This window comes from Coenobita brevimanus, chromosome 11, assembly GCF_032717465.1.
Source record: "Coenobita brevimanus isolate Jiangsu-jjx chromosome 11, ASM3271746v2, whole genome shotgun sequence".
Taxonomy (NCBI): domain Eukaryota; kingdom Metazoa; phylum Arthropoda; class Malacostraca; order Decapoda; family Coenobitidae; genus Coenobita; species Coenobita brevimanus.
Window position 1 is genome coordinate 11,555,079 of NC_136964.1, and position 7,484 is coordinate 11,562,562.

The 7,484-nt window shown below is 36.8% G+C and overlaps 1 non-coding gene across 1 annotated transcript; it reads left to right on the forward strand.

Annotated features, from left to right (window-relative positions):
- The first annotated feature begins 456 nt into the window (after positions 1-456).
- On the forward strand, positions 457-575 carry LOC145412275 (5S ribosomal RNA). Its single transcript, XR_013899548.1, has one exon. It is a non-coding gene; the product is annotated as a 5S ribosomal RNA (ribosomal RNA).
- Positions 576-7,484: the final 6,909 nt, after the last annotated feature.

Sequence of the window (7,484 nt, forward strand, 5' to 3'; positions counted from 1 at the left end):
ACATGACATTGTATAGAGATTTTATCATATTTTAATGGGGGGTTTTGTATACAGTATTTTAAAAAGTCTATTTGTGGTCGTGCCCACTTGAATTTTGAAGTGATTTATATCAGCACTCATATATAACAAATTAATCCCTAGACTACAGTATTTTTTTTTTCTTTTTTTAAGATTCAGTATGTTTTTTCAGCCATTTTTTGTCTTGCATAATTACTAATGTTAGTGTAGCGTATAAACAGTTGATCAATACGTAATATTTTTGGATAATTTCTCTATTTTTACGTAGTTAAGAGGAATATATTTTTTCAGTCATTATTATCTTGCATAATGGCTAATGTGACTTACGGTATGTAAACACACAGCATAACAAAAAACCATGTTTTATTATTTTTTAAAGGGGAATTTCCATAGTATTCTCTTCATGCTTGAATTCCCTTCTTGTATAAATTATTTAATATTCACGGCCATGCCACGTTGAGTACACCGCTTCCCGTCCGATCAGCGAAGTTAAGCAACGTTGGGTCTGGTTAGTACTTGGATGGGTGACCGCCTGGGAACACCAGATGCTGTTGGCATCCCTACGTGTCAAGTGGGGTTGGTGGAGGATTAGTGCCCCTCCCTGTAAAACAATTAACTCTAAGCCCTCGGCCACCCCGTTTGGGATACATGGCGTCTGGCAATGGATGGATGGGATGGATAAGCACTAATGTAACTTATAAAATCACCCATAGACTGTTACAGAGCCATTTTTCATCATTACCGTACAGTATTTTGAAGGAGAATTTTAGCATTTATTCCCATGTACGTGAGCTAATTTCTGCATATATATCTTGATTTATGGTCATTTTTGTTGTATTTTCCTCATAAGTAGAAATATAACTCTTGTAAACACTTAAGATAACACAAGCTGGTCTGTAGATATTCATATTGTGGTATTTTAAGGCCGTGTGGAGGAGATGGAGGTGAGAGACTAACTAGGAGAGTGTATATGAGTGAGGTGGAGGGAGGGGGAGACTGGGGATGAGATGGAGGGATGGAGTGGAGAGGTATATGAGAGAGGGGAGTGTAAGTTGGGAGGATGGAGGGGGAGAGACTAACTAGAAAAATGTATGTGAGTGAGATGGAGGGGGGGAGAGGGAGAGATAGACTGAGGATGAGATTCAGGGGTGGAGTAGAAAGGTATAGGAACGAGGGGGGTGTAAGGTGGGAGGAGGGTAGTGAAATGCCAGGGGAGTGGGTGACTTGGAGGTGATTTGTTTGTGGTCATCCCTTATGGGATTAAGGGAGCTGGCAATAGATAGATAGTTTTTTAACGAGCATTTGCATATACTGTATCAGGTATTGATTTTTGGATGAATTTCTGGGTCATTTTGCATTTTTTTTGTAATGTATATAATGACCAGTGGTATAATTAAACTGGTGATATAATCTGTAGTGTACTGATGATTTTTAAGCTGATAATTTTCACATAGATTATATAATCACCCATCATGTAATTTTAAAACCAATAATTTTCACTTAACATAATAGGTATCATTATGTATTGTAATTTTTTAGCTGGTAATTTTCATATAATGATATCACATGTAGTGTAATTTTAGCCCATAATTTTCACATAGCATAGAAGATATCACTTGAATAATTACGAGATCTGATCATTTTTACACAGCGTAAATGGTATCACTTGTAGTATCATTTTAAAGCTGAATAATTTTCACATAACACAAAAAGCATCACGTATATAATTTTAAAGCCGATAATTTTCACATAGCATACACATATAATCTTCCTTAGCATAATTATTCAAAGCTGATCCTGAAAGACATTAATATAAGTAATTTTTGATGGTTCCTGTCCCACAATTTTTTTTTTTCCTTGCTTGTGACAACTCCAGCCAGAGAAATTTTTATATAAATTGATAGATAAGTTGTAATCAATTTATTGTGAAAGTTAACCCCTTCATTCCGAGCATGTGTCTTATAATTATGTAGTTACTGTATTTTTATTTATTTATTTTTTCATAATTATACAGGATGGGCCAGATTTTTAAAGAAACAGAGCCATTCAGAATTTGATTCTCTCTCTCTCTCTCTCTCTCTCTCTCTCTCTCTCTCTCTCTCTCTCTCTCTCTCTCTCTCTCTCACATAATATCTAAAAGCATCAAAAATTTAATAAAAGTAAATAGAGTGAAGGGGTTAAGTAATGTATGGAGTCTGTATTTATTTGCCATCAATTCTCTTTATAAGCCAAGGGTTGTTCCTGGAAATCAGAATTGATATTTTCATCATCATCATCCGGATCTTCTTTCCCACCCAAGGGCAGGGTGAGGAGTAGCAATGTCCAGACAGCCCAAGTTTGCCCAGTCCAATGGGCCATGATTCCATTCACTCACCATTCCCATTGGAATATTAACCCTTTCATTACTTAAGGTAGCGGTGCAAAAGTCACCCGCTCGTTATTGGACGACGCAAGCTGCGTCCAACAAAATTGCCTCTTGATGGAAAGAAAAAAACATTGTAAATTAGCACATAATTGATATTCACTGAATTTTTTTATCATCATAAGCAAGCACAACTATTCAAGATTATGAGGAAAAAAAATTACAGAGGTAAAAGCTAAACTAAGGGTGTGAGGATAAAATGTTTAAGAAGCACTGCGAGCGCGGAAACAGGGGGGTTCTCCCAGCACTTGGCCAAGGCCGAGCCGGCCCACATCCTGAGTACTTACCCATGGTTGGACGCAGCCTGCGTCGTCCGGAAACGAAAGGGTTAACAGTTGGGGAGAATCGGCAAGTCAGGTGGAGACATATTGAGGTGGAAATTGAATTGGTGTGTTTTCCAGGTGTTAATAACAAGAGATAATACTAATAATAAAAATAATAATAATGCTAATGATGATGACGATAATAATAATAATAAAATTTGGCTTATATCGAGGAGTGTGGTAGCTGTATTTATTTCATAATGTAGATGTCGGCCATTTTCTTGTCGGCATACGAGGCTTTCCAACATCTCTTCCCCACCCTTTTATTTCCCCACTTAGGATGGTAATATTCTCTTGGATATTATTTGTACTGTACAGAGTTGTTAATATTCAATGGATGTGCTATGTAAGAAAATATGAGTGTAATATGTTAGTGTTTTAGAATTTGTCAGTTGCACAAATTATCAGTATGGAGTCATAAATAATAATGAGTTGTAAGCAGTTAAAAGATCAGTAGCCAGTCACCTATTACATCTCTCTCTCTCTCTTTCTCTCTCTCCAGGTATATGGATATGAGGCTTGAGTATAAGAAAGTTCAGTAGATGCCAAATATGTTACTAAGAGATATAACACACAAATAAATTAGTAAGGATGGTCTGTTAATCTTATATGATATTTAATTCAGTCTTTGTCAGTATTAAGGGAGACATAATAACAGACAAGGGATAAAAAGATAATGATAATATCTAGCCTTATATTACTCCTATTGAAGATATCGTATTTGAGGTGTAGTGGCCAAAGACTAAGCTACACCTTGTCCAGCACCAACCAGGTGTAATACAGAAACTGAATCACCAAGGAAGAGGTGTTAGGAAGCCTTGTAAACCCACAGGGATGCCGAGCCTAATCTCACATATGCTCTGTATGTTTAAAAATGAGGTGTTTGGTTTTATGAAGTTTTGTTGTAATATTATATCCCTTTTTTGTACAGTATATTTGTGTCAGTTCTTGTACAGCTTCATCTCTTTTTAAGTTCACAGAGTTGTACATTTGAGACCAGTTTTTCTGGACCATTTTTGAGACCAGCTTATCTAGGACCATTTTTTGAGACTCATAAATATAGACCATAGTTTGAGACCAATTAATTTAGATTATAGCATATTTGAGACCAATTTATAAGTCCATTTTTTTAGACCAGTTTAATCTAGACCATTTTTTGAGACTAGTTTATTCTAGACCATTGGTTGAAATCAGTTTATCCAGACCACTTTGCCTGTTTGATTCACAGTTGTATATTTGAACTGCATTGCTGGTTACCTTTCTGAATGGGGATGTCTGTTGTTTTGTACTCCTTCCAGACCATTTTATTTGGCTCAGGGGAGGTTGTGCATATTGGAGGAGTTACTGGAGGCTGTATTTATCCATGGCAGTTTGATAAGCCTCATGTAAGCTCAGTAAAATTGCCTGGAGGTGGGAAGAGTAGGTAAATAGCCATCACAGTTTAGAGGTAATATTTTTTGGTATTTGCACTTGTTTTGTTTCCTACCTATAGGCAAGATTATCCAGTTTAAATGAGACTTGTTGAACTGGAAGGGCTAGATTTGCCTTTATTAACCCCAAAGGACTGGCTGTGGAGATGTTGCCTTCATGCAGTGGCACTGATATGATTAGGCTTATGCAAATGTCTCTCCGTTCCTTCCCAAACACCAAAAGGACTGCAGAAGAATGGTAACTTTAACCAGCACTCCACTGGGTTCACAACAACAACAACATCAACAACCCGTATCTAACTATCAATCTATCTATCCCTGAAGCTAAATAAAATAATCTGTAGGTTACAGTAATGATAATGATAATCAAAAGACATCCCAATACAGAAGCATCCAACTGTGTACGTAAACATTATAAAAAATATGGCAACACATTTAGGTGAAACTTAACAGGCTGTGTTATATTTGAGTGTAAATGATTTCATTCTGATTACAAGATGTTAAAGTTCCTATATGGGTTATGCCTCACCGGTTTAGGTAATTAATAAACACACACACACACACACACACACAAACATAGAGATACCTTTTCCCACCTAGCTAGGAAAGGTGATGTGCGTTTATTCATTCCTTCATTAAGCTCATAATACATTCATGCATGTGTAAAGGAAGTCATTCATCAGTGTTTTGAAATATTGAGAATGTAGGGAGCAATTTTTAGAGCCTTATAGACAAAGTGTATTATTAAGACTGAGAATGCTAAGAGGAAGGCAGACTCCTAGATTGTTATTATTATTATTATTATGTTTATTATTATTTTATTATTATTTTTTTTAAGCACAAGGATATACACTCACTTTTAATAACCATATGATTAAAACTGACAGTACGAAAGCGTGAAAGAACCTGAATTTCATCCGATATTTCCTTATGTTATGGTAAAGCCCTCCTGACCTTTCTTTGTCTTTGCTAACTACACTGTGTAGTGTGGGATGCAGGCTGATTACATAAAAAAATTACACATGTTCCATAAATGACCCTGAAAAAAGAAGAGGTTGTTCACTGTACGATCTCATTTACAACAAATCAGTAGAGAAAATCAAAGATGTGTAGAGGCAACGCAATAAATGAGATATTCCTCTGCTTCAAGATTGAGGGGTGTAAAAATAGAAAATAAATGATAATACTGTAATGATGATAATAATAATTATTATTAATGTTGTTATTATTATTATTATTATTTCTGAGATCAAAGCTTAGGTGTTGTTTCATATGTAACTTTAACTGTGAAACAGCTTGATATTATGTCTGCCTTAATGAAAGAAGTTGGACCATTGTCTGACTGACTGTTATGTAAATTGGATAGTCTAGCCATTTCTTACTTTTTTAACATGTTTCGGAATGGATCGGCATAAATGAAGGGGCTGACTATACCTCTGCGGACTTAGTTTTAATAATACAACTTTTAGTCAGTTGGGTTTCATAGTGTCACAGTGCCTCTTCCATACCATTTTATTTCTACCTATGACATGTTAATAATCTTTTGCATATTTCTAAACTATGTTCATATTAAGTTGGTAAAAATAACCTACATGAGTACCAAATAGTATTATAGCTTTTATCAGAAGGGTGATGTCCTCTTGGATGCAGTATTTGCTATCATTTTACTCTTTTTACTCAAACTTGGCCTAAAATTGCTATCTCTCCACATTGAATGCTAGGTTGTAACATTTGATTAGCAATAGAACATTAGGTTAGTCATGAAGACGTGCTGTGGAAAGAATGTAGAGCTGTAGTTTTATTTTTAATCTGCCTTTGAGCTATGTGAAACAGCTGCAAAAGGACGAAAATCTGGGCCAAGTAAGAGTAAAAACAGTATAGTCAATGTTATTCAGCTCAATGAAGACCTTTTGCGGTGATGATGTTAATGGAGTTATATTTTAATGTTGGAACTCACTCAATGTAGTGCTGCTGTCGGGAGTCTGCCCTTTCCTCTCCTCCATCCATCTTTCCATCCATCCTCTTCTGTCTTCCTTTCCTTCATTCTTTCCATGTCCTTCTGCCTACGGGTAACTTTACACTCCCTCTTCTGTCTTTCTTTCCTTCAGTCTTTCCTCTTCCTTCTGCCTGTGGGTGACTCTACACTGTGTGACAAGCCAAATGGTTTCCTGTACTACAGGAAACCATTTACTACGCTGGGTGGTAACCACATAACCAATTTTTGGCACCTGGTGGCTTAGTGGGTAATTATTGCACTCCAGTCGGATTGAGCCGGTGAAGGTTTATATCCAAGGGGTGGTTGGGGTTTATTGCTCATGTAATGCTACTCAGGGATGAGTGAGGCTGGTCACTCTCATCTTAAATGTTGGGACCAACTGCTTAGCCCCGGGCTCCTACGCTCCTCATGGGGCAATGTAGGATTGGATGATGATGATGATGATGATGATGATGGAAATATATATATTAAGGTAAAGCTATGAGAGGTTTGCTCACAGCTGAATAAAATGTCTAAAGGTAGGAAAAATAAAGAAGAAAGAGAGATATACTGAAGAGGGTAAGGAAGAAGTACTGGAGACTCTCGTAAACCCAAAAGACGAAGGATTTTGTCGGCTGCCTCAGATTTTTTTAACTCTGAGTCAGTGCTGGGAATTACTGTAGGTTGTAGTAGGTAGTTCTTCACTCCGAGATCTTCCATATTGTTGTGTATAGTAGTAGAACAGAAGTTTTAATACAATGTGCCCCTGTAACTCCTTCATCTTCAGGTGGTCCATGATATTTTAGTCTTGCTGTCACCTGATGATTTTGTTCAGGTTAATTAGGACTTGTAACTGTGCAGGGGTGACTGAAGGCTGTATCTAACCTCACTAGTTCCTTCATAAGCTGTTGAAAGTTGAATGATAAGAGTGAGAGGAAAATGACAGTGACATTCTGTGGCTAAAGAATTGTGCTGTGTTTGATTTTATTTTTACCAACTACACGTAATTTTTCCCACCTTGTCTCCCATTGACCATCTCTGGCTAAAGACATGCTGTATTCCACTTCGTTTGTGCTCCTGACAGATTTTTCCCTCCTTGTCCCTTCCCCAAACGAGGATGGTGGACTGCTGAAGGGCGACTGTGGCCTGCAGTCCATTGGGTTCACATTTCATATGAATCTGAGGCTGCAACTACATATGATTTTAGACTTTTTAAAACTGGAGGGGTTTGGGATAGACTTCATGAATTACTTTAAGATATTTTTTCATAAATAAAGTCATCAGGTTTCAGTAAGACAGAATAAAGCTGTCATACT